This window comes from Scyliorhinus torazame, chromosome 2, assembly GCF_047496885.1.
Source record: "Scyliorhinus torazame isolate Kashiwa2021f chromosome 2, sScyTor2.1, whole genome shotgun sequence".
NCBI classification, from domain to species: Eukaryota; Metazoa; Chordata; class Chondrichthyes; order Carcharhiniformes; family Scyliorhinidae; genus Scyliorhinus; species Scyliorhinus torazame.
In genome coordinates, this window is record NC_092708.1 from 192134188 (window position 1) to 192160169 (window position 25982).

The 25982-nt window shown below is 46.9% G+C and overlaps 1 protein-coding gene across 26 annotated transcripts in view; it reads right to left on the reverse strand.

The window, feature by feature from the left end:
* Positions 1 to 25982, reverse strand: part of LOC140394487 (poly(rC)-binding protein 3) — a 283234-nt gene that overhangs the window by 183638 nt on the left and 73614 nt on the right. The window lies entirely within an intron of this gene.

Sequence of the window (25982 nt, forward strand, 5' to 3'; positions counted from 1 at the left end):
CCCGGGTCCTCGGCGCTGTGCCACCTTCACAAATACTTCATTAACACCGCAGCAACCTCACTGGCGGGTCGGGTACAGGCGGTTAAAATGAACGTGTTGCCGCGATTTTCCAATGCCTGCCGATTTTCCTGTCAATGGCATTTTTTAGAGAGCTTGAAGGGATGATTACCTCGTTCATATGGGGAGGGAAGGTGACCAGAATTAGAAAGGTGCTACTAGAGAAGAAGGCAGGCAAGGGGTTTGGATCTTCCTAACCGGATGTATTATTACTGGACAGGGAATGTGGAGACGGTACGGAGCTGGGTCAGAGGGGTTGACTCCCAGTGGGTCAGAATGGAGGTGAGTTCGTATAGGTGGTCGGAATTGAAGGCACTAGCAACAGCACCGCTCTCGACAGCCCCAGGGAAATACTCGGAGTCCGTTAGTAATAGCTTCGTTGCGAATTTGGAGGCAGTTTCGCCAGCACTTTGGGCTGGGGCAGGATTAAGGGAAATGCCGATTCGGGGGAACCATAGATTTGAGCCAGGGAAATGGGATGGAAATGTTCACAGATGGAAGGAGAAAGGAATTAGGACACTAAAAGATTTGTTTCTCGGGGGGGGGGGGCAGTTTGCAGGATTGAAGGAGCTGGGAGCGAAGTATGAGCTGGAGCAGGGGGAAATATTTAGATACATGCAGGTCCAAGACTTTGCTGGAAAGGAGATAGAGCTTCCCGGTAGAGCTGGCTTCCACATTGTTGGAGGAGGTGCTAACAAAAGGGGGACTGGAGAAGGGGGAGTGTCGGCGGTTTATGGGGCTATTTTGGATGAGAAGGCGGCACCGTTGGAAAGGATCAAGGCAAAGTGGGAGGAAGAGTTGGGAGAGGGTATGGAGGAGGGGTTTTGGTGTGAGGTGATCCAGAGGGCGAACGCCTCCACCTCGTGCGCGAGGTTGGGCCTGATACAGCTGAAGGTGGTATATAGAGTACACCTCACAAGGGCGAGGCTGAGCCAGCTCTTTGAGGGGATAGATGATGTGCCTGAACGTTGCAAAGCACGTTCATATGTTTTGGTCCTTTCCAAAGCTGGAGGATTACTGGAAGGAGTTTTTTTTGGGTAATCTCTAAAGTGGTGCACGTGAAACTGGATTCAGGCTCTCGGGAGCCATATTCAGAGTGTCGGACCAGCCGGGCTTGGAAATGGGTGCGGAGGCAGATGTTAGCCTTCGCCTCATTGATTGCCCGAAGGCGGATCCTGTTGGGATGGAGATCAACCTCTCCACCCTGTGCCCTGTTGGGTGTCGTTGTTGGGTGTTCCGCTATACAGATGAACCAACACGGTTGTAGATGGTACAACTCTGTTTTATTACTCTTGATAACAACATTTGTAAACTTAGGACTGTGGTTCGTAATTTACCCGTTAACCTGTGGACCTAGCCCTAACACTATCTTAGAGAGGCACTCAGCACATGGTGTATGTCTGAGTGGCACGCTGGGAGCTCTGTGCCCCGAGCTGTCTCCTGCTGGAATGAGCGGGAACTGTGGTGTTCCCCGTTTTATAGTGCATGTGCTCTCACTGGTGATTGGCTGTGATGTTGCGTGTGTGTTGATTGGTCCGTTGATCTGTCCATCAGTGTGTGTGTGTGTGTTTGCACCACGATATGTTTATCTGAATATCATGACAGCGGGGGGAGCTGCTGGAATTAGTGACTCTTGAGAAGGTCAAATTTGAACTGAGGGGAAGGAGGGAGGGGTTCTACAATTCATGGGCGTTATTCATTATGCACTTTCGAGAATTGGATTACATCGAACATTGGCGGGGGGTTGGGGGAAGGGATTCCAGATTCCTTTTTGTTATTTGTTTATGTTAACATGCGGGCTAATGATTGGGGGTTTGATGGGAGGATGGGATTGTTGTTATTGATATGGGGATTGACATTGCATTCGTTACTAATTATTGTTGGATGTAAATTTGGGAGAAAATGTGAAAAAGGAGAATAAAAATATTTTTTTTAAAACACCGCAGAAATCTGGTTACTCAAAACCTTTCCATTTCAAAAATTGTGAGAGCCTTAACATGCTACAATTTTATGATTAAAAAATTTTTTTTTAGAGTACCCAATTCATATTTTCCAATTAAGGGGCAATTTAGAGTGGCCAATTCACCTACCCTGCACATCTTTGGGTTGTGGGGGCAAAACCCACGCAAACACAGGGAGAATGTACAAACTCCACACGGACAGTGACCCAGAGCTGGGATCGAACCTGGGACCTCGGCGCCATGAGGCAACAGGGATAATCCACTGCGCCAGTGCTGCCCATTTTTATGAATCTTTGCCATCCTTCCCACAACTGGATATCCTCAACTACACACAATGTGCAAAATGTGGTTAACCAATACCTCTACAAATCCAACACTTGCGAGATTTAATATTCAAGTATTCCATGTTTAGCGCAGTATCACCTTCGCCTCTTTCTAATACCAGTTCTATGCATTTCCTAGCTCCCCTACTTAAATGACTTGCTGTTGACCTTTATATTCCTTTCCCTCTAGAACACATTGCTTCATTGAGCTGCATCTCTACAGATCTGCCTGCCCTTTCTACATTTGAAGTGTACTGTAATGTCACAACATTGGCTTAGGTGTGCGATCAGAGGTAGCAGCGCTTGCCATTAACCTAAAGTTGCCCACAAAGATTTAACCATCTCTCTGGTGTACATTTCACCTTTCTCAACATTAATTTCATTTCAGCATCAGCTGTTGGAATCCAATGATATCACTAAGAAGTCCATCACATTGAAGCATTCACATGAACAGCAAATGAGGAACCAATAATCAAAACAATAAGATGAAAGGTAATCAGAGCAAAGTGATGATTGGCTCACACACAACTCACACAAAAGCAGAATTAAAAACTTGCTCACACATGCCAAAAAATAAAAGTAGAATTAAAAACTTTTGAAAATTTAGATTAAGAGATTTGACATTCTACACATAAAATTATTGCTGCATAAGACACCGCCAAAGCTTTTTGTCTCACCTCATCAGGACAATCGTGTAAGAATGCCAATATGAGGGGAAACAACAACTTTATACTGTATGAGAAGATTGTGCTGATTGGTTGGCAAGTGGACTCAGATTGGTCGAGGCGTCACCATGGAGAATACTCCAGTTAATGGTGACTTGCTAATTACCAAGCATTGTTTGAGAATCAGTCAAGATACCTGGTTTAAATTTTCAAACCGTCATTTATAAACATACAGTATAAAGTTGTTGTTCTTGGCATTGGTATTCATGCAATTGTCCTGATGAGTGCAAGGCAGAAAGCTTTGTCAACATGTCTTTTTTCAGCAATGCTCAAGTTCTGTACTACTAAACAATCATTAATATTAGTTTAGTTTTTCAGGTAAAGAAAAGTTGTTCACAGTATTATGACATGGTACATAGTTCAACAAGCAACGTTTTTGCTTTTTAAGTGCCATGCCCCAGTATACCAACTTCCAGACAATAGTTTAAAATTTGGGAGTCAATTAAAATGGCCACTGCAAATCAAATGACATTTGGCATTTTGGCTCCAGTCTATCCTGAGTCTCAAGCAGGAGCGGATCTCCTATGAAACTAATGAAGCTTAAGCTTCAGAGCCCCTAATCCCGGAGGGGCCCCAGAAGCGACTTTTGTCCACATTGCTTAAAATTTTTGAGTCTACTGTATGAGAAGAGGTTTTTTAAAAAAAAATTAATAATAATAGTGTAATTCAACACAAAATAATAGTTAAAATAAAAATTAAACAGTTATTAAAGTATCATGTAGGCTAGCCATAAACGAAAAAAAACATTCAAATTAAGGATGTTTCATTCTAAATATATTTCATATAAAATTATAAATAATTTAAAACACTTAACATTTATGACAGAAATACAAACAGTAGATGACGTGTCATAACAGAAAAGGGGGCCTTTGAAAAGGCAATCACAATGCTAACGTGAATTTTCAACGTGATAGCACGTGAAAAATGGCCAGACTGTGATGAGATCCTGGTTAGTTTACTCAGAGCAAAGGCTATATATACTGTTTTGTTTGCAAACTCTTTTCTAAATGCCAAACATCACTTACAACAGGTGGGTTTTCTGACTGGATGAATGTACTCAGAACTCTGGAGAATCATGAAGACAGCATGGAGGGTGATGTTGTGTTGGATAACAAGAAAGTCAAATAAAATTACTGGATCAGCAACTTGAATAACAGATGAGAAAAACCATACAGTACTATTTTGAAGTACTGAAAAGGGTTGTAGCTGTTATAAAGTTTTTAAGTGAAAGAGGTTTGGCATTTAGAGGTCATGAGGAGAAGTGGGGCTCACCAAGTAATGGAAACTTCATGGGGGCCATTGAACTTATTGCAGAGTCCGACCCATTTTTACATGAACATCGAGAAATGTAAAAATGAAAAAGTAAATGCTACTTACCTATCCAAACCAGTGTATGAAGAATTGATAGAAATCATGGGGAAACATGGGCAAGATGAAATTGTGCATCAAAATCAACAACCTAGACACCAAATACTACTTTATTATTGCTGACTCTACGCCTGACCTGACACATGTTGACCAGCTGGTAATTGTGGTTCGATACTGCTATAATGGAAAACCCGGTGAGAGATTTTTAACATTTTTACCGACAGAAAACCATTCATCCATGACTTTGTTCAACAAAATACAACAAGTCCTGGGTGAACATAATCTTTCACTTGAAAATATCCGTGGTCAGTTCTACGATAATGCATCTAACATGAAGGGCTCGGAGAAAGGGCTGCAAGCACTCTTTAAAAACATTAACAGGTGCGCAGACTATGTACCATGTGCAGCCCATTCACTTAACCTTGTTGGAGAAAAGGCAGTGTCTACTGTACCTGAAGTTGTTGACTATTTTGGCATTTTGCAGGAGCTGCATGTTTTCTTTTCTGGATCTCCACCAAGATGGGGGATTTTAAACACACAGGGCAATCTACATTTTTCTCTAAAGAGCTTAAGTGTAACTAGATTGTCTGCACACTATGAAGCAGTCCGGGCAATTAAAAATGGATATATGGGTATTTTACAAACTCTCAAACATATTTTTGAAGACTCAGAAGAGAAGCCTGAATGTAAATGAGATGCAAAGAATTTATACCACAAGTTGGTAAAGCTGGAATATGCTATTTTAACAGTCGTTTGGGAAGAAGTGCTGGAGCGTTTCAACAAAACAAGTAAGAAACTCCAAACCCCTGGTTTTGATGTATTTGAAGGTTATCTTCTGCTAATATCTTTACTTTTGTTTGTTAAAGAAATCAGAGAAAATTCAGCCAATAGGATTGCACACTATGAATCAGAAGCAAAAGGTTTGTGTGAAGATATCACCTCAAATTATTCTGATGCTTCCAAATGCATTGTTACAAGGACATTTTCAGATGGAACAAGTGGTATTGCTTCTTTGAGAGGAGCTGACAAATTTAGGATAGACGTTCTATATCAACTCTATGACTGCTTGATAATCCAGTTACACAAGAGGATTGACCCATATGAGCAGATTGCGAAAAGGTTCAAGTTCCCCTCAGAATTGGTGAACAATTCTGAAATTGATGAGGCCAGTATTAAACTTATAATACCGTATTACAAAGATGATATTGACCACAAATTAGTAAACGAGTGTGATCAGTTCAAAGAATATTTGCACCCTAGGAAATCCCAGAACACAGAAGAAAGCATGCCATCTAAAATGCAATGCGCAGAAGTGCTTCAGCTTATTTGTGAGCAACACCTAATTGAAGTGTTCCCCAATATTACTACTGCGCTTAAGCTGTACTTGACAATGCCTATCACGAGCTGTGAAGCAGAAAGGAATTTTTCAAAGCTATCCTTTATAAAGAACAAATTTCGGTCTACCGTGACTGAAGAGCGCTTAAATTCTTTATGCATATTGTCTCTAGAAAATGACATTGCAAGGAAGCTCTCATATGACAAAACTGTACGCGAATATGTTGCTAGAAAAAACAGAAAAGAGTATTTTGTAAAATGTGCAACATGTAGTATGTATTCTCATAGGTGTCTAAAATAAAAGATTATATTGACTGTGGTCTTTTCTAGGTTTTATTTCATCATTCTATGATACATCATGCATGTATATAACATTTCCCCAATTTTCATCCCCCCATAACTCAAAAGGCATAGGAAATTTTTATTCACACCAGTGAATTTGACACGTGAGATAATCCAGTACAGCAATCTTAATCAAAATCGGAGATGTAGTGGTTACATTTTAAAAAAATTTGTGGTGATCTGTCGTGGAACAACCCCATTGAAGATGATAAGTGGTTACCCAGACCTCGTTGCTGGTTGCGATGGGGCCCCCATAACAGTTCAAGCTTCAGGGCCCCAAAAATGTAGGTCCGCCACTGGTCTCAAGCAAATATCCAAGTTAAATACAGCTTCAGCCAGGAAACTCATATCTCCATTTAAAAATGGAACTGTCAACAAAGAAGAACTTGGTTTCACCATAGACAAATGAAACATTGACACTCAACGTGTTAGACAAATGTCAAATGGATCCCATCAACCTTTCATTTAATTATGATGCATCAGAATTACATTGGGTGACTTCCGGTTGCGGCGATGACCAGCTAAGCCGCACGTTTCGGCGGCTCCAGCTCCAACGGACCTTCGGGCTCTTTTAAGAGCCCCAACGGGAACTTTTCGCGCGACGAAACCCGGTGTGGGGTGAGCTAATAGGGAGTCCCCCCCAACGAAAGAGGAAAATATCGGCGGCGGCGGCTGCAGCGCGAGGAATCCTCGAAGATAGGGACAGAAAGGAAAAAGAAACAAGATGGCGGCGGAGAAAGCCCAGGCGACATGGGGGCCCGATCAAGACGAATTTTTAAGACGGTGTGTGGAGCTACTAAAGAAGGAGGTGCTGACCCCGATGCTACAGGCAATTGAGGGGCTCAAGGAGGCACAAAGGACCCAGGAGACTGAGCTCCGCGTGGTGGAGCAGAAGGTGACGGATAACGAGGATGAGATCCTGGGCCTGGCGGTCAAAACACAGACGCATGAGGCGCTCCACAAAAAGTGCATTGAAAGGATTGAGGCCCTAGAAAACAGAGCAAGAAGGAAGAACCTTTGGATTCTGGGTCTCCCTGAGGGAGTGGAAGGAGCGGACTGCGGGGCTTACGTGAGCACGATGCTAAGCTCGCTGATGGGAGCTGAGGCCCCTTCGGGCCCCTTAGAAGTGGAGGGGGCTCATCGGGTCCCGGCGAGGAGACCAAAAGCGGGAGAACCACCTAGGGCGACAATCGTGCGATTTCACCGCTTTAATGATAGAGAAGTGGTTCGGAGATGGGCCAAAAAGGTACGGAGTAGTAGATGGGAGAATGCAGTGGTACGGGTGTACCAGGATTGGAGTGCGGAGGTGGCGAGAAGGAGGGCGAGTTTTAATCGAGCCAAGGAGGTGTTACACAAGAAGGTGAAGTTCGGGATGCTGCAGCCGGCACGACTATGGGTCACGTACCAGGAGAGACATCACTACTTCGAAACGGCGGAAGAAGCATGGACCTTTATTAAAGATGAGAAATTGGATCGGAACTGAGGGACTGATATTACAGGGAAATGTTACTGTCGATGTATATAGAGAAGTAAATGGGGAAGGGGGGAGACACTAAGAAATGTGGGCGCCGGTGGGGGGGGGGAAAGAAGGGACATAGGCGGATGATGAGGAATGGGAGTGGGGTGGGAAAGGGAGCTGCGCCACAAGAGGTGGGTCAGCTACAGAGATGTTCCCGCCCCAGTAAGATAATGGCGGGAAAATAGGCGCAAGGTAGATGGGAGTTCCCCACACGGGGGGGTCAAGGAGTGAGCAGGAGAAGCTGGGGTCAGTTGAAGTCAGCTGACTTGCGGAAGTAATATGGGGGGAGCAATCACGCTAGAGGGGGATCTAGCGGGGGGGGGGATAACTGGGTTGCTGCTGCAGAAATCAAAGAGGAACTGACTAAAGAAAGGGTGGTCGGGGCTGGAATGCGACACCTGGGGAACGAGTGGGAGCGCGGAATCGGGACGTGGGACTGGCCTAGAGAAGGTGATGGCTAGTCGACACGGGAAGGGGGCAGGTAGCCCCCTAGTGAGACTGATCACGTGGAACGTGAGAGGCCTAAATGGACCGATTAAAAGGGACCGAGTGCTTGCGCACTTGAAAGGACTGAGGGCAGACGTGGCTATGCTCCAGGAGACGCACCTGAAGGTGGCGGACCAAGTTAGGTTAAGGAAAGGATGGGTGGGACAGGTGTTCCATTCAGGGCTAGATGCAAAGAATAGAGGGGTGGCCATACTGGTGGGGAAACGGGTAGCATTCGAAGCAAGGAGCATTGTAGCAGATAGTGGAGGCAGATATGTAATGGTGAGTGGCAGGCTGGAGGGAATGGAGGTTGTGTTGGTTAACGTATATGCCCCCAATTGGGACGATGCGGGATTTATGAGGCGGATGCTGGGACGTATACCGGACCTGGAGGTAGGAAACTTGATATTGGGAGGCGACTTCAACACCGTGCTGGACCCAGGGTTAGATAGATCCAGATCTAAGACCGGAAGAAGGCCGGCAGCGGCCAAGGTGCTTAAGGACCAAATGGGGGGTGGGGGGGGGTGGATCCATGGCGATTTCTTAGACCGAGGGCCAGAGAGTTCTCCTTCTTCTCCCATGTTCATAAAGTGTACTCCCGGATAGATTTTTTTGTTTTGGGAAGGTCGTTGATCTCAAGGGTATAAGAAGCTGAGTATTCAGCCATAGCTATTTCGGATCATGCCCCACATTGGGTGGACCTGGAACTAGGAGAGGAGAGGGAGCAGCGAGCACTCTGGCGATTAGATGTGGGTTGTTGGCGGATGAGGGAGTCTGTGGAAGAGTGCGGGGATGTATCGAGAGGTACCTGGAGGCCAATGACGACGGGGAGGTCCGAATGGAAGTGGTATGGGAAGGACTAAAGGCGGTGGTCAGAGGAGAGCTGATCTCCATCAGGGCCCACAAAGGGAAAACAGAGGCCAAGGAAAGGGAAAGACTACTAGGGGAGATCTTAAGGGTGGTCAGGGAATTTGCGGAGACCCCGGAGGAGGGACGAGACGACTCCAGACGGAGTTCGACCTTCTGACCACCAGGAGGGTGGAGGTGCTGTGGGGGAAGGCACAGGGGGTGAGGTATGAGTATGGGGAAAAGGCTAGTCGCCTGTTGGCCCATCAGCTGCGAAAGAGGACAGCGGCGAGGGAGATAGGGGGAATTAGAGACAAAAAGGGAGCTACGGTGCGGAGAGCAGGGAAGATAAACGGGGTGTTTAAGACCTTTTACGAAAGACTTTATAGGTCCCAACCCCCGGAGGAAAAAGAGGAGATGCGGTAATTCCTGGACCAATTAAGGTTCCCGAGGGTGGAGGAGCAGGAGGCGGAAGGCCTGGGGGCACCAATTGGGGTGGACGAGGTTATCAAGGGGCTGGGGAATATGCAGGCAGGGAAGGCTCCGGGACCAGATGGGTTCCCGGTGGAATTTTATAGAAAATATGTGGACCTGCTGGCCCCGCTGTTGGTGAGGACTCTACCCCAGACAATGTCGGAGGCGACGATATCGCTAATTTTGAAGCGGGATAAAGATCCGCTGCAGTGCGGGTCCTATAGGCCTATTTCACTATTAAATGTGGACGCCAAATTGCTAGCAAAGGTGCTGGCATCGAGGATAGAGGACTGTCCCGGGGGTGGTGCACGAAGACCAGACAGGGTTCGTAAAGGGGAGACAACTAAATGTCAACGTGCGACGGCTATTAGGGGTGATAATGATGCCCCCAGTAGAGGGGGAGGCAGAGATAGTGGCGGCAATGGATGCAGAGAAGGCATTTGACAGGGTGGAGTGGGAGTACCTATGGGAGGTGCTAAGGAGGTTTGGGTTCGGGAACGGGTTTATTAGCTGGGTCAAACTCCTTCATGGGGCCCCAACGGCAAGTGTGGTCACAGGTCGGCAAAGATCGGAGTATTTCCGACTATACAGGGGAACAAGACAGGGATGCCCGCTATCTCCATTGCTGTTCGCGTTGGCAATTGAACCACTGGCCATGGCGCTGAGAGACTCCAGGAAATGGAGAGGGGTGATTAGAGGGGGAGAAGAACACCGAGTGTCGCTCTGCGCGGATGACCTACTGTTGTATGTGACGGACCCAGTGGGGGGGGATGAGAGGTCATGCAGATATTGAGGGAGTTCGGAGATTTCTCGGGATATAGGCTAAACATGGGGAAGAGTGAACTTTTCGTGATACACCCTGGGGACCAGAGTAGAGGGATAGAAGGCCTGCCTCTAAGGAAAGTGGAAAGAAACTTCCGATACCTGGGGATTCAGATCGCCAGGAGCTGGGGAACCTTGCACAGACTTAATCTGACACGATTGGTTGAACAAATGGAAGAGGACTTCAAGAGGTGGGACATACAGCCACTGTCATTGGCGGGCAGAGTGCAGGCAATTAAGATGATGGTCCTCCCGAGGTTCCTATTTGTATTCCAATGTCTCCCTATACAAATTACTACGGCCTTCTTTAAAAAAATAGAGAGGAGCATCACGAGCTTCGTGTGGGCAGGGAAAGTCCCGAGGGTAAGGAGGGGGTTCTTACAACGTAGCAGAGACAGAGGAGGACTGGCGCTGCCGAATTTGGGCGACTACTATTGGGCCGCCAATGTGGCGATGATCAATGGATGATGGAGGGAGAGGGAGCGGCGTGGAAAAGACTGGAGAGAAAGTCCTGTAAAGGGACGAGTCTAGAGGCGCTGGTGACGGCGCCGCTACCGCTCTCACCAAAAAAATTTACTACGAACCCAGTTGTGGCGGCAACATTAAATATCTGGGGACAATGGAGGCGACAGAGAGGTGTGCTGGGAGCCCTGGTGGTGTCCCCAATCAGGAACAACCGTAGGTTTGCCCCAGGGAGGATGGATGGATGATTCCAGAGCTGGCACCAGTTGGGAATTAGGAGGGTGGGAGATTTATTTATAGACGGGACGTTTGCGAGCTTGGGAGCGTTGGAGGAAAAGTATAAGCTGCCCCGGGGAAACTTTTTTAGGTATATGCAGGTGAGGGCATTCACAAGACAACAGGTGAGGGAATTTCCATTGCTCCCGACACAGGGGATCCAGGATAGAATGCTCTCGGGGGTGTGGGTCGGGGAGGGCAACGTGTCAGAGATATACCGAGAGATGAGAGAAGAGGGGGAGGAGCTGGTGGACGAACTAAAAGGAAAGTGGGAAGAAGAGCTCGGGGAGGGGATAGAGGAGGGTATGTGGGCTGATGCCCTAAGCAGGGTAAATTCCTCTTCCTCGTGCGCCAGGCTTAGCCTGATTCAATTTAAGGTGCTACATAGAGCACACATAACGGGAGAAAGGTTGAGCAGGTTCTTCGGAGTGGAGGACAAGTGTGGGAGGTGCGGCGGAAGCCCGGCAAACCACACACATATGTTTTGGTCGTGCCCGGCACTGGAGGGGTATTGGAGGGGAGTGACGGGAGTGATTTCGAAGGTGGTGAAGGTCCGGGTCAAACCAGGCTGGGGGTTAGCTTTATTTGGAGTTGCGGATGAGCCGGGAGTGCAGGAGGCGAAAGAGGCCGATGTTGTGGCCTTTGCGTCCCTAGTAGCCCGGCGTAGGATTTTACTCATGTGGATAAACGATATGGCGGGGTTCATAAAACTGGAGCAGATGAAGTTTGCGCTGAGGGGATCGGTCCAAGGGTTCACCAGGCGGTGGCAGCCATTCCTCGACTACCTTGGGGAACGTTAGAGGGAAGATAGATGACCAGCAGCAGCAACCTGGGGGGGGGGGGGGGGGAGAAAAGTTTTATTTTATGTTAATTGATTAGTTTACCATGTTGGTTAGTTACTTGTTATTAGATTGTGGTTATTATGTTACATGTACTGTTAAATTTTCTTTTTTCTTATGTTTGATGTGTAAGGGAAAAAATTGTGATTGAAAAATATATTTCGAAAAAAAGAAATTACATTGGGTGGAGTATACTAGGAACATGAAAAATGTTATAATAATGCATGTTATTTCCAATTTTTCTTGTACCAAGCCCTTTCAGCTAAACTTCTTAAACTCCATCCCCTCCCTTTTCTCCACCAACAGCAGCAACACACACAGTCCACAGGATCGACTTGCTGGAATGTTCACCCCAACATCTTGTTGCCTCTTTCTCCTACTGTAATAGCCTGTTCAAAAAATACATCCATGATTGACCTTTTGGTTAGGTTTCCTAATCTGGCTCCTAAACTGCCTTTCCCTTGCACCTCATTAAAAAAGATCTACATAAATGCAAGCTGTGGCTCTCTTGACTTCCTCATCTACATTCAGATGGCCTGTCATTTTCGCAATTTAGAATATGACAACAAATCGATTAATTTCACCCTAAAAATTGAACTGTGCCCACAACCGGGGAAAACCTAATTTGCACATGACATTCATCACGTTTACGTTCAACTTCTATTAGTCAGAACCCCGATCTTTTTATAAGTCTAGAAAAGCATTGTGCATTACTTATTCAAAATAAAAATGTTTCACACAAAGAAGTTCCTGTTAAAATCTAATTTGCTTTCTTTTGCAGACCACAAAATGAGTCAGCCGGGATCTGATGTATATCTGCAAGACTCATGGGGACAGTCATTGTTCCTATCTCATAGGTCGCGTGGGGGTTATACATTCGGCCCCCACAAAGTCCGAAGACTCTTCTGATGACTGCGGAGTGGGAGGGCGCCAGTTTGCGCCTGGCTGTGCTTCTTCCAGTCGTGGTGCTGGATCTGCCAGTGCATATCTGGCCAGCGAACACTGCTTCCGATCGGAATGTCATGATGGATGCACCGAGGCGGCTGCACTGCTTGCTCCCTGGAGACCTCAGACACCTGGGTTTCCATCTCAGAATCCATGTCTATGCCGTCTCTCATTTCAGCGTCCTGTGCACTAGCCTCTTCAGGTATCAGATTTGGTTCGATTGTAGCTTTCCTCTCCAGAGGAATTTTGCATGGAACTGATCATCTGGACCATACATGATCGAGGAGCTTTCTCATGACACGACCTTGTACCTGGACTTGATAAGATACTGGCCATGTCTGGCAGATGATTGCCACCGAGATCCACTGGGCACCGTCTGCAAATAGACTGCGTCATCTGGTAGATCGTCTGGACGTTTTTCATCAAACAGGGAGACACCCTTGCAGCTCCTGGCCATGGCTGACTTTCCCACCTATATCAGGGAAAACCATACTAAGGTGGGTTTGAAGTCTCTGACCCATTGACAATTCAGCCAGAACCACCCTGGGTGCGGCATGCGGAGTGGTCAGATAGCAAAAAGCTGGCCAGTCTAGTGTCCATTGATCCCAAAGTCTGCTTTTTTAGCCCACATTTGAATGTTGAGACTGCCCTTTCTGCCAGCCCGTTTGATGCCAGGTGATACGGGGCCATCGGGATGAGTTGCACTTCGTTAGCCTTCAAGAATCCAGAGAACTCTGCACTTGTAAAAAGGTGTTCCATTATCGGTAACCAACATCTATGAGAAATCATATACTGAAGGACACGCACAGTTTTTCAACCGTCGCTCCAGAAGTGGTCGCCAACATCCTATGGACTTGCAACCACTTAAGAGTGGGCATCTCAGAAATGACAGAGCACCTCGGCAAATTACTTCAATGTTCCTGTTCAGTTTCCCCAGTGACCGACACGGCATCCAGATATACTGCCAGACACGTCAAACCACATAGTATGTTTTCCATCACCCTCTGGAATGTGGCACAGGTCGACGAGATTCCAAAGGATAGTCTGGTGCATTCATTGAGGCCTCTATGGGCGTTTATTGTGACATACGTTCAGGAGACAGCATCCAATTCTAACTGCGAATACGCATGTTCATGTTGAGTTTGGTTAAACGAGTACCCACCGGCCAATTTTGCGTATACATCCTCTATGCGGAGCATCAGGTAATGATCCAACCGGGAGACCCTGTTGATTGTTAACTTAAAGTGCCCACACACTCTGACCAACCGCCTTTTCAGGTTTGAGCACCGGGACCACCGGCGACGTCCAATCGGCAAAATACACCAACCTGATGATCCAAAGTTCTAAATTGCCCCTTGGCATCCAAATGTTAGGTGGGGTTACGGGGATAGGGTGGGGTGGTGAGCCTAGGTAGGGTGCTCTTTCCAAGGGTCGGTGCAGACTCGATGGGTCAAATGGCATCCTTCTGCACTGTAGGGATTTGATGAAATTAGTCTGAACCAAGTTAGTAAAAATAAACTTTGTCCATTGCAAGCAACTATATTTACAATGTACATCAGACCCCAGCTGGGTCTCCTCTGTCGGTTCCATACCTGGCCGACTTCATACAGATCTTAACCATGAATGATCATGGGCTCCCCGCTCCCTTAGTGGGGGAGCTCGTATTCAGCAAGACTCACAGGGAGACTGATTGCTCCACTCCCATAGTATCATGTAGGTAAAACAGTTCCTTACTCCATGTGACATGATTGGTCTTTGTGATAAGCATCATCAAAATAGTCATGGCCAAAATTACATCCATGTCCAGATTCATTCATTTTTATATCTTGGTTTACTTCCCCACCCCAAAAAACGGTAAAATATCAAATTTGAAAAGGCTTGAAAAATAACAAGGACGATGGAGGGAAGTTATGGATTGAACCACAAGAAGTGGGTGAAATTCTTAATGAGTACTTTGTATCGGTATTCACCAGGGAGAAAGACATGACAGATGTTGAGGTCAGGGATAGGTATGTGAACGATCTTGTGAACATCAATATATCAAAGGTGGGAGTGTAGAGTATCCTAAAATTGCATTAAAGTAGACAAGTCCCCAGGGCCAGATGGATGTATCCCAGGTTACTGCGGGAGGCAAGGGGAGAAGTAGTTGGGGCCTTAATAGATATCTTCACATCCTTTTTGACCACATGCGAGGTTCCAGAGGACTGGAGAATAGCCAATGCTATTCCCTTCTTTAAGGAAACAGGGATAATCCAGCAAATTATAGGCCGATGAGCCTGACATCAGTGGTGGGGAAGCTTTTGGAAAAGATACTGAGGGACAGTATATATGCACATTTGGAGAAAAATGGACTAGTTAGTGACAGGTTTTGTACAGGAAAGGTCATGTCTCACCAACTTGATTGAGTTTTTTGAAGAGGTGACAAAGAAAATTGATGAGGGAAGGGCTGTGGATACAGTTTATATGGAATTTACTCAGGCACTTGACGGTCCCAGCATGGCAGACTGGTACAAAAACTAAAATCACATGGGCTGGCTAGATTGATACAGAACTGGCTTGGTTATAGAAGACAGAGCAGCGGTGGAAGGGTGTTTTTCAGAATGGAGACCTGTAGCTAGTGGTGTTCCGCAGGGATCAGTGCTGGGACCTCTGTTGCTTGTAGTATACATAAATTATCTAGAGGAAAAGCTGGGTGGTCTGATTAGCAATTTTGCGGATGACACAAAGAGTGGCGGAGTTGATGAAAGTGCCGAGGATTGTTAGAGGATACAACAGAATATAAATAATTGGAGACTTGGGCACAGAAATGGCATGTGGGGTTTAATCCAGACAAATGACAGGTGATGCATTTTGGAGGATCAAATCTTGGTTTGAATTATACTATAAATGGCAGAACCCTTAGGAACATAACAGGGGGATCTGGGTGTGCAGATCCACAGTTCCCTAAATGTGGCGACACAGGTGGCCATGGTGATTAAGGCGGCATATGGCATGCTTGACTTCACCAGCCGAGGCACTGAGTACACGAGTTGGGAAATCATGTTGCAGCTATATAAAACCTTGATTCGGTCACATTTGGAGTATTGCATGCAGTTCTGGTCACCACATTATCAGAAGGACTTGGAAGCTTTGGAGAGAGTGCAAAGAAAGTTCACCAGGATGTTGCCTGGTCTCAAGGGTGTTGGCTATGAAATGAAATGAAAATCGCTTATTGTCACAAGTAGGCTTCAATGAAGTTACTGTGAAAAGCCCCTAGAATAAACTAGGATCATTTTCATTGGAAAGATGGAGGCTGAGGGGAGATCTGATAGAGGTCTACAAAATTATGAGGGGCATAAACAGGGTGGATAGCCAAGAGGCATTTTCCAAGGGCTGAAGTGTCAATTACAAGGGGGCACAGGTTCAAGGTGAGAGGAGGAATGTTTAAGGGAGATGTGCGGGGTAATAGAACATAGAACGATACAGCGCAGTACAGGCCCTTCGGCCCACGATGTTGCACCGCAACAAAAGCCATCTAACCTACACTATGCCATTATCATCCATATGTTTATCCAATAAACTTTTAAATGCCCTCAATGTTGGCGAGTTCACTACTGTAGCAGGTAGGGCATTCCACGGCCTCACAACTCTTTGCGTAAAGAACCTACCTCTGACCTCTGTCCTATATCGATTACCCCTCAGTTTAATGCTATGTCCCCTCGTGCCAGCCATTTCTATCCGCGGGAGAAGGCTCTCACTGTCCACCCTTTCTAACCCCCTGATCATTTTGTATGCCTCTATTAAGTCTCCTCTTAACCTTCTTCTCTCCAACGAAAACAACCTCAAGTCCATCAGCCTTTCCTCATAAGATTTTCCCTCCATACCAGGCAACATCCTGGTAAATCTCCTCTGCACCCGCTCCAAAGCCTCCACGTCCTTCCTATAATGCGGCGACCAGAACTGTACGCAATAGTCCAAATGCGGCCGTACCAGAGTTTTGTACAGCTGCAACATGACTTCCTGACTCCGGAACTCAATCCCTCTACCAATAAAGGCCAACACTCCATAGGCCTTCTTCACAACCCTATCAACCTGGGTGGCAACTTTCAGGGATCTATGTACATGGACACCTAGATCCCTCTGCTCATCCACACTTCCAAGAACTTTACCATTAGCCAAACATTCCGCATTCCTGTTATTCCTTCCAAAGTGAATCACCTCACACTTCTCTACATTAAACTCCATTTGCCACCTCTCAGCCCAGCTCTGCAGCTTATCTATATCCCTCTGTAACCTGCTACATCCTTCCACACTGTCAACTACACCACCGACTTTAGTGTCGTCTGCAAATTTACTCACCCACCCTTCTGCGCCTTCCTCTAGGTCATTGATAAAAATGACAAACAGCAACGGCCCCAGAAGAGATCATTGTGGTACGCCACTTGTAACTGAACTCCATTCTGAACATTTCCCATCAACCACCACCCTCTGTCTTCTTTCAGCTAGCCAATTTCTGATCCACATCTCTAAATCACCCTCAATCCCCAGCCTCCGTATTTTCTGCAATAGCCTACCGTGGGGAACCTTATCAAACGCTTTACTGAAATCCATATACACCACATCAACTGCTCTACCCTCGTCTACCTGTTCAGTCACCTTCTCAAAGAACTCGATAAGGTTTGTGAGGCATGACCTACCCTTCACAAAGCCATGCTGACTATCCCTGATCATATTATTCCTATCTAGATGATTATAAATCTTGTCTCTTATAATCCCTCCAAGACTTTACCCACTACAGGGTAAACCTGTGAGGCTCACCGGTCTATAGTTGCCGGGGTTGTCTCTGCTCCCCTTTTTGAACAAAGGGACCACATTTGCTATCCTCCAGTCCTCTGGCACTATTCATGTAGCCAATGATGACATAAAAATCAAAGCCAAAGGTCCAGCAATCTCTTCCCTGGCTTCCCAGAGAATCCTAGGATAAATCCCATCAGGCCCCGGGGACTTATCTATTTTCAGCCTGTCCAGAATTGCCAACACCTCTTCCTTACGTACCTCAATGCCATCTATTCTAATAGCCTGGGTCTCAGCATTCTCCTCCACAACATTATCTTTTTCCTGAGTGAATACTGACGAAAAATATTCATTTAGTATCTCGCCTATCTCTTCAGACTCCACACACAACTTCCCATCCCTGTCCTTGACTGGTCCTACTCTTTCCCTAGTCATTCGCTTATTCCTGACATACCTATAGAAAGCATTTGGGTTTTCCTTGATCCTACCTGCCAAATACTTCTCATGTCCCCTCCTTGCTCGTCTTAGCTCTCTCTTTAGATCCTTCCTCGCTACCTTGTAACTATCCATCGCCCCAACTGAAACTTCACACCTCATCTTCACATAGGCCTCCTTCTTCCTCTTAACAAGAGATTCCACTTCTTTGGTAAACCACGGTTCCCTCGCTCTACGCCTTCCTCCCTGCCTGACCGGTACATACTTATCAAGAACACGCAGTAGCTGATCCTTGACAAGCTCCACTTATCCAGTGCGCCCAACACTTGCAGCCGACTTCTCCACCCTACACCCCCCCCCCCCCCCCCCCAAGTCACGTCTAATGGCATCATAATTGCCCTTCCCCCAGCTATAACTCTTGCCCTGCGGTGTATACTTATCCCTTTCCATCATTAACGTAAACGTCACCGAATTGTGGTCACTGTCCCCAAAGTGCTCTCCTACCTCCAAATCCAACACCTGGCCTGGTTCATTACCCAAAACCAAATCCAACGTGGCCTCGCCTCTTGTTGGCCTGTCAACATATTGTGTCAGGAAACCCTCCTGCACACACTGTACAAAAAACGACCCATCTAATGTACTCAAACTATATCTTTTCCAGTCAATATTTGGAAAGTTAAACTCTCCCATAATAACTACCCTGTTACTTTCGCTCTTCTCCAGGATCATCCTCGCCATCCTTTCCTCTACATCCCTAGAACTATTTGGAGGCCTATAGAAAACTCCCAACAGGGTGACCTCTCCTTTCCTGTTTCTAACCTCAGCCCATACTACCTCGGAAGATGAGTCCCCATCTAGCATCCTCTCCGCCACCGTAATACTGTTGACTAGCAGCGCCACACCTCCCCCTCTTTGTCCTCCTTCTCTGAGCTTACTGTAACACCTAAACCCCGGAACCTGCAACATCCATTCCTGTCCTTGCTCTATCCATGTCTCCGAAATGGCCACAACATCGAAGTCCCAGGTACCAACCCATGCTGCCAGTTCCCCTACCTTATTTCGTATACTCCTGGCATTGAAGTAGACACACTTCAAACCACCTACCTGAACACTGGCCCCCTCCTGCGACGTCAAATCTGTGCTCCTGACCTCTATACTCTCATTCTCCCTTACCCTAAAACTACAATCCAGGTTCCCATGCCCCTGCTGCATTAGCAGGAAGTTTTTCCAGAGTGGTGGGTGCCTGGAATGTGCCGTCAAGAGGATGTGGTGGAAGCAGGCACATTAGCAACATTTAGGAGGCATCTTGATGGGTATATGAATATGGCGGAAATAGAGGGATACAGACCACGGTTTTGTTTTTAGTTAGGGCAGCATGATCGGCACAGACTTGGAGGGCTGAAGGGGCCTGTTCCTGTGCTGTACTTTTCTTTGTTCTTTGTATATGACAGTTTAGTGAGGTATTTTGTGAAACAGTGGTTTAACAGCTCAAGAAAGTATCCTCCTTCAATTTTGCCAGCCTATCAAAGATTCAATTTATTTAGTCTGTCAACCATTAATTCTAACTCACCGAGAAAACTAGATCAGCTCAGTCAGGATAAACTGCAAAGCCAACAGCCTTGAAGCCCTGCACCATGGCTGAAGAAGCAAAAATCAACATTCAAAAGTGGCACTGATAAAGCAACAGACTTTGCGCATTTCAGCCCCACCTATTTTTAAAAAAATTTTTTTATAAACAGCCTTTAAAAAAGCAGCCTTGAAGTGAAGCAGCCTTGAATTCCAGCATAATACTGAAAAGTTGAGGTAGAGGAACCTTCCTAAACTGACAATCGCGCATGCCAATTGAAGTCGACAAGTCAGAAGAACCTTCCATATTTCATCTCATTTCGTGCACTCTGAGCAGCACTGTCTTTGACCGAATAACAGAAACTACTGGACAATCTCAGCAGATTTGACAGCATCGGTGGAGAGAAAAAGGAGTTGACGTAGTCTGGTTGACACTTTGTCAAAGCTAGAGAGAACTGGAAATGGGCCAGAATTATACTGGTAGTGGGGTGGCATGGAGCAGTGGAACTGGATAGATGGGCCAGTGATAGATGGAGATAGACAAATATGTTAAGGACAGAAGATGAAAGGACTGTAAATGGAGGTGCTTAAGGCTAAGAAGGGTGCTGATAGTGGCACATAGAGATTAGAATGTGTGACTGGCGGAACAAAGTTGAGCAGTGCATTAAAAGGCAACTAGAAACAGTTGGCCCAAGTGGAGTGGGTGGGGGGAAACAATGGAGAGGGAAAAACTGCTCAATGGAAGAAATTAAAATGAAATAAATTGATAGAAACAGAAATGGGGTGGGGGAGAAGAAGAGAATTCAGTCTGAAGTTGTTGAACTCAATGTTAATGTTAGTAACGTGCCTAATCGGTTCCCCTGTCCCCCATCAACATTGCACCAGATAACGAGGCATGGGTGCCCTATGGCCCCCTTCGGTTTGCATTGGCTACAGAGCCCTTGGCCATTGCGCTGAGCTCAGGGTTGTGGAAGGGGATAGTAAAGGGGGGAGAACATCATGGGCTTGCTTCAGAGATTTGGGTTTTTGCTTGGGTTTAAATCAAATACTTTGTGGTTTCCTCTCCAGAGGTGGGAGCCGAGGTTGGGGGGGGGGGGGGGGGGGGGGGGGGTGCTCTGAGAGTGTAGGTGGCCATTGGGCTGGTCTCCGGAAGTTCAATTTTTAGTTGGTGAGGGCTGGTTTGTTGAGGTGGGACAATCTTCTTCCGTCGTTGGCGGGCTAGGTACAGGCAGTGAAGATGAATACTTTGCCGCAATTCTTGTTTTTGATGTATTATTAGGCAGCAAATGCCGAGAAGATTCAGGGATGGAATAGGGAGATGGGAGCTTTGTGGGAGAAAATGGAGGCAGGTTCATACAGGGGTCAGGATTGCAGTCACTGGCAACAGCTCTGCTCCTGATGGCCCCAGAGAAGTATTCGTCAAGTCTAGTGGTGGCAGCTACGATGAATATTTGGAGACAGTGTTGGCAGCATTTTAGGTTGCGAGCGGGGTCAGGGGGTTGATGCCGATCAGGGGGAATCACTGCTTTGAGCCAGGGAAGATGGATGCGAGTTCCGGGGATGGGAAGAGAAGGGGATTAGGAAGATGAAGGGTCTGTTTCTGGGAGGGCGGATTGCAAGCTTGGAGGAGCTGAATGAGAAGTTTGGTTTGGCGCGGGGTGAGAGTTTCCTGTAAATGCAGGTTCGAGGTTTTGTGAGTAAGATCTTCCCAAGCATCCCAAAAGTGCCCACCTCCTCGCTGTTGGAGGTGGTGCTGCCAGCAGGGTGGTTGGAACGGGGTGGGGGGTCGTCTCACCGATTTACAGGAGGACTTTGGAGGATAAGGTGTCCATGTAGGGAGCCATGGGGATGTGGGAGTTGGGGACAGCGCTGGACGAGGATTTGTGATGTGATCGGGATTGTTCATTTTGCATTTTGGACAGTTGGTTACTGTTGACTGCTGAGGGAAGGGTTGGAGTTTAATCTGATATAAATTATAAAAATGTTGAACATTTGGAATAAAAATACTTTTTTTTTAAAAGATTGAAAGGGTTTCCTGGATTAAATAAGTGGAAGAGTAAAGCATGCAAAGTCAAGTTTTCACTTGGTAAAATGAACTTTGATAGAGTAGATGGTGCGATCTTGGCTGGAAATCTGAGATTTTGCTTTGATCAGGGATCAAGGATGTCTAACAAATGAATGCTTCCAGGTAGGGGTGTCAAGCTGGGCATTTACAATAATTACCCAGAGTTAGAAGCTTTTAGTTCTTCTAATTTTTCCGGAGTACCGAGTGGTATAACCCAAGAGGAGCCATCCAAAGCTATTGATTGAAATCTAATTTTTGGATGGTTCCCAGCGCAGGGCAATTGTTCAGAGAAAGTTAGCAGTCCTGGGCAATTGCCGTGCAAACCCTTACCTGCGAAAGGTCCAAAAGAGATGCCCCAGCATCTTTAGAGTACCCCCAAATCCATGCTGGGGTGCTCAGAAGTTACAGTCCAATAATTTGCCTACAAGGATCTGAACAGTGTTTCATATTTCATACATTGGTCAGTTAGTTGTTCACATACAGACTTTTATATTTGGGTAATTTTCCCAAGTTATCTCAGAGAGAGTTTGATTAGCAGTTATCTACAATATCCTAGGATACTAAGCTCAACAGTTAACTACAATATCCTGCTTGGTGATATGATGACAAGCCAATTTCTCATTCCCTACTTCAATTTTTAAAGGAATTTGCATATTTCAAAGAGATTTGCCAATTGAGCCAAGCGTACACAAGAGAACTAGCACAAGAGTAAGACAGAAGAATGGTCAATGACCATTTTCAGATCCAGTTTTGCTGAAAATATTGGGACTTTAACTTTGGTCATTATCTATATTGAGATCAAATAGCTAGATTGTGTAAATTATTGTAAATCTAATTGTATTTGCACCTATTTACTCAAGTATAGTTAGATATGGTTTGCAGTTTAGAAACTAAGGTACATTACTGCTTTCTGAAACCAATCACACCATGTATGGTGGTAGGTTGGATCCTGGTCACAACTACAACTGGACATCTGAAGAGTCATTCTGTATCGCTCGCCACAGGTGCTGCCAGACCTGCTCAGTCTTTCGAGCACTATTTTTATCTCAGATCTCTAGCATCGGCAATATTTTGCTATTATCACGTAGAAAAAGATACTTCTCAGGTCACCACAACCGATTTGGAAGAAGTTAATGAACAAATGTTCAAGTCTCAGGAGTCAAATTTATTCTCTCCAACATAAGTTTCAAGTTTCTCATACTACATTAATTGCCGATCAGAATATATTAAAAAGCCAGACTTCCGGAGAGGCAGAGGCAGGAGGCTCAGGGTCTGACGGTGGAGGCGTTGGTGGGGGAGCCTGAAGAGTGGCTCACCCGCTGGAGGTAGAACTGCAAACAGCCAGAAGAGGCTAAGAGAAAAATTGGAGGACCTCGAGAACCACTCAGGAGCCAGAATTATTGGAATGCTTGAGGACATTAAGGGAGCAGAGGCCATGTATGTGGCAAGCATGCAGGAGATGTTTTTTTAAAAAAAAACATATTTAGAGTCCCCAATTCACTTTTCCAATTAAGGGGCAATTTAGCGTGACCAATCCACCTACCCTGCACATCTTTGGATTGTGGGGGGTGAAACCCACGCAAACACAGGGAGAATGTGCAACCTCCACACTGACAGTGACCCAGAGCCGGGATCGAACCTGGGACCTCAGCGCCGTGAGGCTGCAGTGCTACCACTGCTCCACCGTGCTGCCCCTGCATGCTGGAAATGTTGACGGGGGATGGGGCCTTTGACCAGCCCCTCAAGGTAGATTGGGCGCACAGGGCCCCGAGCAGGCGGGAGAGCCATTGAGGGTGCATCGATTTTTGGGCAATGAAAAATTTCTGAGGTGGGCGAGGCAGACCAAGAAATGCACCTGGAAGGGAGTGAGCTGTGGATTTACCAGGACCTGGGTGTGGAGCTGGCGAAGTGGAGGGTTGGGTTACAATAGGATAACGGTGGCCCTCTTTAAGAGGATGAAGTTCAGGGTTTTGTACCCTGCCTGCTTGGAAGCAGGAATTTTATCTTGGCTCACCAGAGGAGGCGATAGACTTTATGAAGGACCATGGACTGAAAGGACATTGACCTTTGAAGAGGAGCATTGTGTTCATTGCAAGGTACTTGGGGTGGGCAATGTGGGGTGGGTTGATGGGGGAGCGGCGATGGTGAGTATGCCTTTTGTTTCTCCTTGTTTGGTGGTGGTTGGAAGGATGGGGGGAGGGGACTGGACTTGAGGAGAAGTCAGAGTCTTTGGGCGGGGCCACCGTGGTAGATGGGCAGGTTAGTTAATGGGAGTGAAGTGAGGGGTTGCAGGGAGGAAGGCATGGGGGGGGGGGGGGGGGGGGGGGGCTGCTGCTGACATGGGTGTAGTTGGTGTGGAGCAGTTGGGATGGGAGATGATGGCAGTCGGAGGGCAGGCATGATGTGGGCCAGAGGCTGGCTGAAAAAGGGGTGTGATCAACGGGAGGGGAGTGGGGAGCCCCCCCGACCAGGCTGGTCACGTGGAATGACAGAGGACTGAATAGACCGGTTAAATGGTCGCGTGTGTTCACATATTTGAGGAGTCTGAAGGCAGACATTGTATTTTTGCAGGAAATACACCTGAAGCTGGGTGATCAGACGAGGCTAAGAAGGGAATGGGTGGGTAGGTGTTCCACTCGGGGCTGGATATGAAGACGAGGGAGGCGGCAGTGTTGGTTAATAAGAAAGTGGCTTTCGAGGTAGGGAGCATTGTGGCCGATCCGGGGGGCAGTTATGTGATGGTCAGTGGGAAGCTGGAGAGAATACTGATAGTCCTGGTAAATGCATATGCTCCAAATTCGGGCAACGTGAACTTTATTAGGCGGTTGTTCGGGAAGATCCTGGACCTGGACACACATCTGTTTATGGGGGTAATTTCAATACTGCCCTGGACCCAAATCTGGACTGGTCGGGTCCTAAGTCATCAAGGATGTCGGTAGCGGCGAGAGAGTCGAGGGGTTCATGGAGTGCATGGAGGGGAGACCCGTGGAGGTTTGTGAGGCCGAGGGTGAAGCAGCTTTCATACTTCTCCCATTTGCACCGGGTGTACTCGCGGATCGATTTTGTGGTGATGGAAAAATGCTGCTGGTGGGGGTGGTCGGCTCAGTACTCGGCAGTTGCGGTTTCTGACCATGCACCGTATTGAGTGGATTTGCGGGTGGTTCAGGGGAGGCCCAACAGCCGAAGTTAGATGTGGGTCTGCTGGCAGATGAGGGATATGCGAGCAGAGAAGAACCGACATTCGGTGTTATGTGGAGTTGAATGACACAGGAGATCACAGCCGCCACGCTGTGGAGGCACTCAAGGCGGTAGTCAGGGGGAATTTATTTTGATTCGAGCACATAGGGAGGGTGGAGCGAGAGGAGGACAAGGTTAGTAGAACAGATTGTGAGGGTGGATCGGAGGTACTTGTTGGCACCGGAGGGGGGGTTAGAGGAGAGACAGAGGGTCCAGATCGAGTTTGGATTAGTGTCCATGGAAAGGCGGTGGGACAGTTGCAGAGGGCCAGAGTATGAATATGGGAAAAAGGCGAGTAGGATGCTGGCCCACCAGTTGAGGAAGCAGGCAGCCGTGAAGGAGATTGGTTGGGTGAGGGAGAGGGGTAAAGTGGTGACTGACCCGGAAGGGGTGAATAGAGCATTTGTGGCTTTCTATAGGAAGCTGTAGGAGTCGGAACCCCAAATAGAGGAAATGGGGATATGGCAGTTCCTGGATGGGTTGGAGTTACTTAAGGTGGAGGGGGAAGAGGGTGCAGGGCCTGGGGTCCCCGATTGGGCTGAGGGAGGTGATGAATGGTATCGGTGTGATGCAGGCAGGGAAGGCCCCAGTGCCGGACGGGTTCCCATTAGAGTCTTTCAAAGTTTGATGTGGAGCAAACTTGCCACCCCTGTATTCTGTATACACCTCTCGCTGCCTCAGGAAGGCAGACAGCATTATCAGAGACCCCTCCCACCCAGGCATTGCCTTCTTCCAGACCCTTCCATCAGGAAGAAGGTACAGAAGTCCGAAGACTCACATATCCAGACATAGGAACAGCTTCTTCCCCACATCTACAAGTCTCCTCAACGACTCTCCCTCAGACTGATCTGTTCCCTGTAAGAACACTATTCATGATGCCCTATGCTGCTCTTGCTCATGTATTTGCTTTGCTTGGCCCCTTGTTCCGCACTGTAACCAATCACTGTTTTGTCGATATACTATTTGTCAATGTTCTCAGTTGATTATTCTTGCATCCACCATGTACGTACTGTGTACATTCCTCAGCCGCAGAAAAATACTTTTCACTGTACTTCGGTACGCGACAATAACTGAAATCAAATCGAAACTGGTACTCAAAATTCAAGACCACCTGCCCACTCTCAAT